General features: G+C 46.3%; 1 protein-coding gene across 1 annotated transcript in view; it reads right to left on the minus strand.

Moving 5' to 3' along the window:
- The window catches only part of LOC127588242 (transmembrane protein 132E-like), a 105342-nt gene that overhangs the window by 93717 nt on the left and 1353 nt on the right, over positions 1–10272 (minus strand). The window lies entirely within an intron of this gene.

The following is a 10272-nucleotide window of genomic DNA, read 5'->3' on the forward strand; positions in this document are numbered from 1 at the left end:
GAGATCCTCAAATAAATCACCACCATTCAAGGGAAAATGTGATTGCATTTTCAGTCTCAAAAGCAGCACTTCATCGCCAAGCCACCAATTTAAGGCGCATCCGTCGACTCCCACGTCACTCAACGGGCTAGGCGTGGCGCCATCTATTAATACCTTCAAAATAAGCCGTTGTAACGTGAAACGCGAGACTGCGCGAGTCAATAATTCATATTTAATCACGGAAAAAAAAAATTTTATTTTAATCGATTGGATAAAATAATCGATTCCAATCATGACGCTTCGCTGACTCACTCCCAGCTGCAGTCCGAGCAAAGTTCACCCACATCGCGCTCACAAAAGATTGCCTTGGGTGCTCAATTTCACACATGATGGGCGGGGGCAGGAACTCCAGACACGCAACTATTTGGATACACGCTAACTACAAACTCAACGTGCTAACGTATCGCCCTTTAAAAATCAACATATCTATTCCCAGTCCGTCAACGGGGGCGAGAATACAAATGCGCAAGCGTCGCGCCCGTTTAGCCGCACGAACCACGTCCGTGTTTTGACATTTGGGTGATGAAGCCATCTCCCTCCCTTCCGATTAGCAGCCGCGCACCGTTTCAGTCGACTACACCGCCGGGGTTGCATCGCTTGGGGGTGCGGCGCGATCCACTTAACGCGTGTTTATCATACGGTAACCGCAGATGACAAGGATACGCCTGTGGAGGATCGTCGGGGTGACCAAAGTAATTACTGCACGTTGAAGACTTGCACAAGTTTCCTTTGGCGCTTGGTGGGCTGTGCGTGCTGGCGACATCTTGTTATTTTTTTTTTTTTTAATACGGTTGAAAAAAAATCCGCCTTCTTTTACAGGAGAGTTTGCATAGGGCAGACGCAATGCTGTCAACAAGATGGATTTTTTTTGTTCATTTTTTTTGGTTGCTTGTAACAGATTGATTGACTTGACATTCTTCCCAGTGGGAAATATTGCTTTGACTTTTGGACGCATTGCTTTTAGCCAGACTTTTTTTTTAATGCTACACTTACTCTCACGGGCAGGATAAGTGGTGGAAAACGGATGATTGAGAGAGAAAAAAAAAACATGATTGCGTTGCACTTTGGAGCCTCCCCATGTATCTTTTGTCCTTCGTTATTAAAATGAGCATCGTGTTCTTTTTGTGTTTCATCGCATATTTGCAGGCGAGGAAAAGCCGATCACGCAAGAAACAGACTCGATCTGCATTTCCCGCACCGGTGACGTCTTTTAATGGCATGATAGATTTGTCGAATTGACCAAATCAGTTTTAGCTAGCAAAAAAAAAAAAAAAAAATCAAAACAAAAACCTCCAAAAAAGGACTAGACAAGTGAAAGTGAGTGAGAGAGCAGTAGGTAGAGGAGAAGGGGTGGGAGTGGGGGGGGGGGGGCGAACAAAAAACATAAGCAGATTTATTTCAAGATTATGAGCGACTTGGGAGATTTGAGATCCGTAGGGATTGTCATGCTCCAAAGCGCTGACCTTAATACTTGAAAAACAACCAACAGGCGCGTGTGGGTCACATTCAAAAAAAAAAAAAAAAAAAAAAAAATACAAATCCGGCGCTGCCAGAGTCGACGCTGCCAAGGTGCATGTTAGGTAAGTATCATCAAAACAAAATCAAATTGACATCACCAGATCATCAAATGCAATTTTTAAAATGCAAAGTCGGCAATCGCAACAGAAAGGTAAAAAAAAATGCTGAAAAAAAATGGATGAAAAAAACAGGAATAAGTTTCAACTAAAGTTTCGATTTGGGTTTCAAGGCGTCCAAATGAAAATGTTTCTCGACAGGAAAATACAGTTTGGTGGCGATTCAGTGTGGGTTTAAAAATGTTTTTTTATATTGTGCTATTTTTATTATTTTTTGTTGACCACAACCTTCAAGCAAAGCTTCAGGTCCTTGGGATTAACCGAACAAAACATTCTAAAATTTGCGACAAGTCAATAATTCAAAAAACTGCTCCACCCCCCCGCAAAAAAAACGTAATATATGAGTGCTATTTCTCTTTATTTTTCTTAATTAACAAAAAAATTGACAGCAAAATTCATCCTGACTAAACACCAAACAGACCAAACTCCAAATCCCTGAAATGCATTTAAACTCGATGCCACGCCCATGTGCAGATCGTTCGGGACAGTTTGACAGGCGAGCACGCTCATTCGGCTGTTTCTTGACTAATTGTCGATTAGGACCAGGCAGAGCTCAGGAGCTTGAGCGCACCAACAAAAAAAAAAAAAACCAAACTCAGTGCAGAGCGGTGTAGGAGAGCAGCACACAAAGAGCTCAAGTGGGTGAAGGACTGAAGCAGCCAGAAAAGGAGAGAGAGTGTGATGAATCTAGGACAGGCACTGACTGCAGGGTGGATGGGTGGGGGGGGGTAGAAAGCATGTGTGTGTGTGTGTGTGTGTGTGTCGCCATGGGACCACGTCCAATTGGTCGCTGCCGCCGCGTACATGACGCACATCGTAACACCTGAGGTCGGGAGACGATAAGTCACAAGTTCATCGGCTGGCGCCGGCGGAACGACACTTTGGCAGATTGAAAGATTCATCTGTGGGGGAGGAGGAAGATTTGATTGAGATTCAGGAGGGGGGGGGGTTCTTTGGGGGAGGGGTGCATGCATGCATTTTGGGCTATTTTTTATTTTATTTTTTGATGTGATCAAAATTACATGTGGTATCGGTGCTTGGTATCGATCTGGGGGGGGGGGGGGGGGGGGACGGATTGAACATCCCGAGTTTGGAAGGACATTGTCGAGTGCTAATGTGTGGACAAAGACATGTTAGGAACTAGCAAAAATAGTGCTTTTTTTCCAAAATAAAAGTTTTTTTATTTTATTTTGATACCACAAAAAGATAATCGGTCTGCTTTCCGAGAGGACAGCAGAAATCGGAGAATATTTACAATTAAGAATCATAAATTCAGAGGATTTGGACAATTTGAATTTGCATGAGGATCAATCGGCTGCATTGCTGCCGATCTTTAACGGCTTTTCTTTTTTGTCCTGAACTCATCTGGCTCATTCTGGCACATCTCGGAAGTTTCTGGTCCAATGCGAATGACGGAGTCCATTTGCCAAGGTCTGTGTTTGCGAGTTGGATTCTATTTTTCCAATAGATGACCGCGAGGCATGACTGGGAATTGGGAAGCGGTCCAATAAAAATTGTCTCTTTGCGTTCCAAAAAAATTATATATATACACTCAAAAGAGTGTGGGCTCGCTCGCATTACTTTCATCCCAGGAAATGAACTGTGACATGTTTTCTCTCCAAGAGCAACAAAGCCGTCAACAAGAGACGATAAACACACCAATGAGATAAAACTGCAGGACTTGAGCCGGGGGGGGTGTCGGCTTTTTTTAGGGTGGTGGAACGAACCACTGAGGGGGGGGGGGGGGGGCGGGGGTACTTAATCCCAGGATTAAGATGTTTTTGTTTTGGGATGTTTGGTTTCAACCTTAATTGTTGATTCTTTAATTAAGCTAACTGACGTGGTTCAAAATACATCCGAATTAGCATTAGCGGAGTTTTTCGTCGGCAATTTGAAGCAAATCTCCAGCATTTTTGATGCATGAAACCTCAATGGGCGATGATTTTGAACCCCCCCAAAATGGGTGGATGTTTGCTAATTAACATAAATCGTTTTATTTAATCAATCAGATGCTAATGTCAACAGCTAATGTGATGGCTAATTGACGAGCGTGACTTAAAAAAGCAAGTTGCTATTGCACCTCTCCGCAAATTTTGGGGGAGAAGCGATATTGCTGAAAACTCAGCAGATTTTTTTCAAGTTGATTGCGCCGCCGCCATCATCTTGGCGTCAAGGCACTATGTTGAGGAGCTAGTTTTGGACAAAAAGCAGTTGTTTGAGGTTGTCTTTTGGCGTAAGAACTAAGTTGATGTTGAGGAGGTCATTTACACAAAAGTAGTGCTTTGCCGCCATCTTGTGACATTGCGCTAACTCATTGCAAACACCGCGCTGCAGTGGGGCAAACATCATCGTTTCATTTTTGGGGGGGCTGGTGGGGGTTTTTTTTTCGGGTCCGCGTTGAGATGTTTAACAAGCTTTGTACATTCCCAGCCGACCACCATAAAAGTCATCTTGACAGATGCCAAGTCTGGAGAAGCGTTGATTCGGCGTACGGCATTAACGACGCTACTGTTTTTTGTTTTTTTAAAGGAGAGGGCTGGTAAATCCGCCAGAATGCCAAGAAACTGCGTCAAAGCCATAAAGTTTGCCGCACTTCAACTTTACGGGTGGTCACCCCCGCCCAACCTCCGTCGTAGATGTGCCACGAGAGACGCTCGATAGAAGATGAAGAACTTGCCGTCAGCCGGCGGTTGCTCCCCGTGTGAACATTACGACCTCCCGGGCCTTTGCTTTTTGGGGAAATTTATTCGGCGTTTCGACGCTGCGCACCTTGCCTCACAATGCTTCGGGAAACCTTTCTGCGCAACAGCATGCATGGCCCTAAAGCTACTAGCCCCGCCCCCAAACCAACATATTTTAATGTGTGACCGTCACCAAAGGTTCCAAAATATCAAAACGCCACTTTGGGCGGCTTCTTTGGACTTCTCCATCGCCGGAAAAGCTCCCCCGCGCCTCACAATCATTAATCTTCATTCTCGCGGCCTCGCACGGCAATTGAACGCAACATATCCCGGCCGCTCGGCCTTCTTTCATCCGGATACGGCGTAATCAAGCAGCAAATTGCACAGATCGCAGCGAGCGGTTCGCAACACCGCAGGTGCATGAAAGCAGCACGACCCATTCGAGTGTGGGCAAAGTCTACCTGACAAGAGGCGCTCGGAGTCAATGAAAGCGCTTGCCGGAGGTGCGCGTTTAATTCAATCGACTGGCGATTGTTCCGACCTTGCTAATCAGTGGCTGCAATTTAAAGCAATCACGAGCATACCCGAAGGCAGTCGTGAGCGTACGAAGCTCATTACACGTCTCGTTGGATTCACCTCACGCGTTTCTGCTGGAATTGCGTCGTCCGGGGGCCCGTGTTGTTGGGTCGCAGACTAAATAAATTGCCATTTTGTCGCCAAAGATAGTTTTAACAACATGGAATTTGGTGGGCACGCCTATCATGTGTAGACCCACAAAAAAAGGGGAGCTTGCCATTTTTTGTTTGAAGCAGTTTTATCGGGGTGATCTCGGCCGTTTGTAGGGGTCCGCAATTCAACATTCAATTCAACTTAAAAATCCCGATATGACTTGAAATTTGCTCAAACTGTTTATCTTAAGTAGCTCCACAAAAAAAGTCTCAGTAAGTGCTGCCGTTTGTGTTTAGAGCAGCCATCTTAGGGCCATGGTGGCAATTTCCGGTGGTAACTTGTCCTTGAGATTTTGTTTGCCCCCCAAATGTGAACTACATACTGATGATTACCCATCCGGCATTTTTCTATGGCTATCATAACAATCGGGAGTGAAGAAGCACAAACGCAGGCATTACCCAAAATGCTGAGCCAGTTCTAAATTTAGCACCGGAAATCTTTAAGACAGCGCGACGCCTGTGATCGCTAATTGTTACATTAGTTGTCGGAAGTGCACATGTTGAAAGAAATTCCCCTGTGTGTGTTTTTTTTGTTTTTTTTTTTTGGTGATGAAATACTACTTAGAAAAACAAAGAAAGTTAATATAGATAACACGGTCGTGGCTCTAAGTGCAAGCAGAGATTTCAGGGAAGAAGGAAAAGAAAACTGTCACTTCCTGTCTGTGAAACTCCCCAGTGTTCGTTTGAAATGCCCAAGGTCGCAGAACAAAAAAAAAATATTTGCTTTCTTCACGGTATTAATAATCTCTCCCCCCACCAAAAAAATTTGCTCAACTAGGATTTTTCTTCGCCTCGTCGACAACACACTCGCATCAGCAAGGGCTGAATTTTACTGGCTGTAAAATCCATTTGAATAAATGAAATTCAAGTTGACAACTCCAAACGGAAAGTCATCCGCGATATAATAATAATAATAATAATACATTTTATTTGTGGGCGCCTTTCTAGAAACTCAAGGACACCTTAAAACAAGTAAAACAAGCAGTTAAAATCACGAGTACAATGTTAAAAACAACATCAAATAAGAAAAAATAAATACAACATGAGCTGGTTCTTCGCGGGGGATTGACACCTGCCTGGCTCACGAATAGCCACAATTCAGAGCTAACCCCCCCCCCCCAAAAAAAAACATCCCCAAAATCCTGATACACGCAACTTGTTGAGCTTCACAGGCATGTTGTTAATAGCTGGTGGTAAGCCAGTATAGCAAACAAGACAAAAATCGGCATCCGCGGATGAAACCCCCCCCCCCCTCCTGTGTGACAAAAAACAAAAAAAAACCCAAAACAAGTGAGAGTACGAGTCCAAACAGGATTAAGAAGCAGATGGCAACGCAGCGGAGCAGCAGGCCGACAATGTGCAGATCACATGTCGCTGGCGCTCCCGCTCCGAAGCATAAAGCGACGATTTAATGAATGAATGAATGAATGAATGAATGAATGAATGACCCAAATGTCGCCTGTTGTCCTCGAATGCCATCCGTGTCTTTAACTAGGCAGGATACGTTACATGTCGTCCACATACATTCATCCCACTGGCATAATTCTGACTTCCATATTTGATTTGCTTGAACAATCAATCAGCAACTGTTTGAGGTGTGCTACCGACGCCGATCGTAATCCGAGAATAAATTAGCAATGTCACCGTACTTGGTCGAGTCCCACGGCGAGAAATGTCCTGAAATACGGTACCCGACGAACCGCGGCATCTCCGAGATAACAAAAGGCCCTTGAGGACGTCATTAAGAGGCGGCGGCCGTAAATCCGGGATCACCAATTAGCCGTTATTACTCATGATAGTGTAATATCCCGGCGTCTGCCGCATCCATAAATTAAAGCTCGGCATTAAAAACAACCAAGACGATCTAGCCCGGTCCGGTCGATACGTGCCCCGGACGTGACGGCGGCGAGCCTCCCGCTTAGCATCTCATTAAGAGTCCGGCTTGCTGCTAACGAGAGAACCTCGACGACCCCATCGCGCGGAAATGTTCTCCCTGCAAAGCGGCCGCTGCCGGCACGTGAGCCCCATCTGGAGACCCGCCCCCTCCCTCGCCACCCGGAAGCCACCGGGCAAGAGTGCCAAACAGCAGCCGGCGGCTGGCGCTTCGGGGGGGGCAGATGATGTAAACCGCCTGCCCACCATTTGATGAGTAGCATTAACTTTGCTGTGCAATGATAACCTGGCAAAAGTAGTTACTTGGCGGCCATTTTGACCGCAACGGGTGTCAAACCCATGGGCCGTGGGCCAGATACGGCCCGCCACATCATTTCACAAGGCCCGTAAAAGCAAATGAAACATGTCAACTTCCATGATGCTTGCTAAAATCTGTACTAACATTTCAATATATATTATACGCACGATATAGCACTGCAGATGTGGATCAAAATAAATCAATGGATTAAATCTGCAAGGACACCGTGACCCCCGGGGGCCATCGCGGACCGCTTGAGAAATATGGGAGCGGCGTTTGGAGGGGGGGGGGGGGTTAGTAAGTGGAGCGGCGGCAGCGGCCTTTTAATCCTCGTTCAACCGCCGCGGTCGCCATGAGTTCACTTGGCCGTCGCACCCGCAGAAAACCGAGAAATGACTTGTTCCACAACGCACCGACGAACCTTGCGCTCCCCCGGTTTGCTCCTCTGATTTCCCGAAGGAGTCGCGGTGGGAAAGAAAGGGGGTGGGGGCATTCTTGTTTGAGCGAGTGAGACCACCCATCATTCATCCCGGATAACTCTGTCTCCGACTGCTGTCAAATCCCCCGCAAATCTTCACACGACAGCAAGGCGAGGCTCAGCTGGATTATAAAAGAGCACATTTTGACAATACGTGTCGGGGATTGATCACGCACGGGAGGAGCGCCTATAGCGCGTCCATTGTAGACTGCGGGTGGGGGGGCGTTTTAATAAACGGAGTTACTGTAAGCCACCGCGATGGAAGGTCTTGAAAGGGACATACTCAGGCAAATCGAGTTTTTAATTGCTTGGATACCAATCGTTGGCTCTCTGGAGTGTCTGCACAGCCATCAAGTGTGAAATTAAACAACCAAGTCGATCTTTTTTTTTTTTTTTTTTTTTCCAATGCGGTTGGTGGATGAGCGCCTGCTGCTCCGACCGCGGGCGGAAGGAGTCTCAGAGTCATTAAAAGTCTTCAATTACAGCACAAAAATGTCGTTAGTACTCATTTTTGAACTTTGAATGATGATTTAGTACTCATTTTTGGAAAAGAAAATCGCGTTTGCGCTCAGAGGTCAACGTCGCTTGCTCTGACTGCATCTGGAAGAGCGCTCAGAGTCCCGAAGTCTCCAATAACAGAAAAAAAAAACTAATCGAGTTGTCGGGATTATGTTTGCGCTTGCAAGGTGAACACCACACCTGTTGCTCCGACTTCAAGCTAGGAGGAAGTTGGAATTACTCCGTGTCCGACGGCAACTTCAAAAAAAATATAGATTATCTGTCGCAGGGTTATTTTAGTTAAAGCAACGATAAACTAAAATTGAAAAATTGCTTTTGTCGATTAGCTCAGCTCGAAACGTACGTTAGATCCCAAGTGCTCTGCCTCTTGGGTTCATATACTGTATTTAAAGGACAAATACATATATTAAAAAAAAAACGAATAGTTTGAATGTACATAGTCCAACCGCCTGAATACTTCAATAGGAATTCAAGCTGCTAAACTAAAGCTAATGCTAAAACTAAGCAAAACAGACTCATTTTTGAGCAAAACAATGGCGTGACAACCTCGCCTGCTAGATTAGCATCTGGCGCTCGCTGCTGAATCACAATTTCCAATTCCAGCGCTTCCGACAGCGGTAGTGTTCACAGGAGGTATTGGGGGGGCTGTTAACAGACTGGCTGACTTTAACGCTTTGGCGCTAATTAATTAGGCAGCACAGCAGGGGGGTGGGGGGGTGGAATGCAGGCCCCGGAACACAAGCCCACCAGTGGCGCAAACACAACATAATGCTAATCGACATCATGACAACGATGGGTGTCGAGGCTTTCAAATTTGACACCCTCCAGCAGACACGCAAGGTCCCGGCTAATCACTGTTAGCCACAGAGCAAAATGAGCTTGCGCAGGATGACGCGGCGGGGGGTGCGCATCACCCACCCATTTACTTTCCGATTACAGCTGTTTGTCGTTACAATCGCAAACCGGTGGAAAATTTAACATCAGCGACTAATTCAACACGCAGTAGGCTCACCGATAGCTTTCGCTAACGACGTAGCCTAAAATAACTAGCCGCATCCACCATCACCCAAATACTTGATTTCTTTACGACTTCAAACAAAAATCAAATTTGTGAATGTTGAACAGCAGACATGCAGGGATTGCGATGCACTGGCAATGTTTTCAAACATGCACCGCCAGTGTTTTCGCCAGTGGGGGGGGGGCCTGCGGGGGCTTCTCCCGCCTTCCCGCCTCGAGCTTGTTTAGCTTCACGTAACCAGCCTAGCGTGAAATCACATTCACGGGAACATTGTTGAGTTTTTTTTTTTTTTTTTTTTTTTTGGGGGGGGGGGGGGTTTAAACAGTAATGCCAAGGGATGCACACGGCACAAAACAAAGCGGAGAACGAGTTGAACTAAAGTGGAAGATGGCGCCGCTCGAGTGAGCAATATGGATGACGGACACGGACGCAAGTGCGAGCTAACCTGCGCACTTGTGAATTTAGAGCGACTTTGTTTGCAGGAAATGCGTCTTTCCACGTCAGATTATTCCAGAATGCGATTTTTGCCTCTGCTGCTACAAACTGTCTGCAAAAAATATATATATATATGTAAAAAAAATGCAAAAGAGAAAAAAAAGCAGAGGGGGGAGAGATGAAGTGAAGAGAACATTTGCGACGTTGCTCACGCTCCTGCAGACCGTCCCTTCTGCCGCAATCATCAGCATGAAAGATGCATGATGTACGAGCATATGCCGCGAGAAGCGGCCCCCGTGATCCCCCCCCCCCCCCCCCCCCCCAGAAGCCCGAAGCCAATCAGACACAATTTGGAAATGCGACGTGCGTGCCACAGACGGGTCAGGGAAACGTGACGCGGGGGGGTCAATTCTTCCCCCAACCTCAATCTCGATCGTGGAATGCTTTGCCCTGGAAGTCATCGCATGGAGGCAAAGAGTTCCTGGGAGGGCGCTCCAACTTTGATTTCTTCAACCCCCCCCCCCTCCAACTTTATTAACAGATTGTACA

Source organism: Hippocampus zosterae, chromosome 16, assembly GCF_025434085.1.
Source record: "Hippocampus zosterae strain Florida chromosome 16, ASM2543408v3, whole genome shotgun sequence".
Taxonomy (NCBI): domain Eukaryota; kingdom Metazoa; phylum Chordata; class Actinopteri; order Syngnathiformes; family Syngnathidae; genus Hippocampus; species Hippocampus zosterae.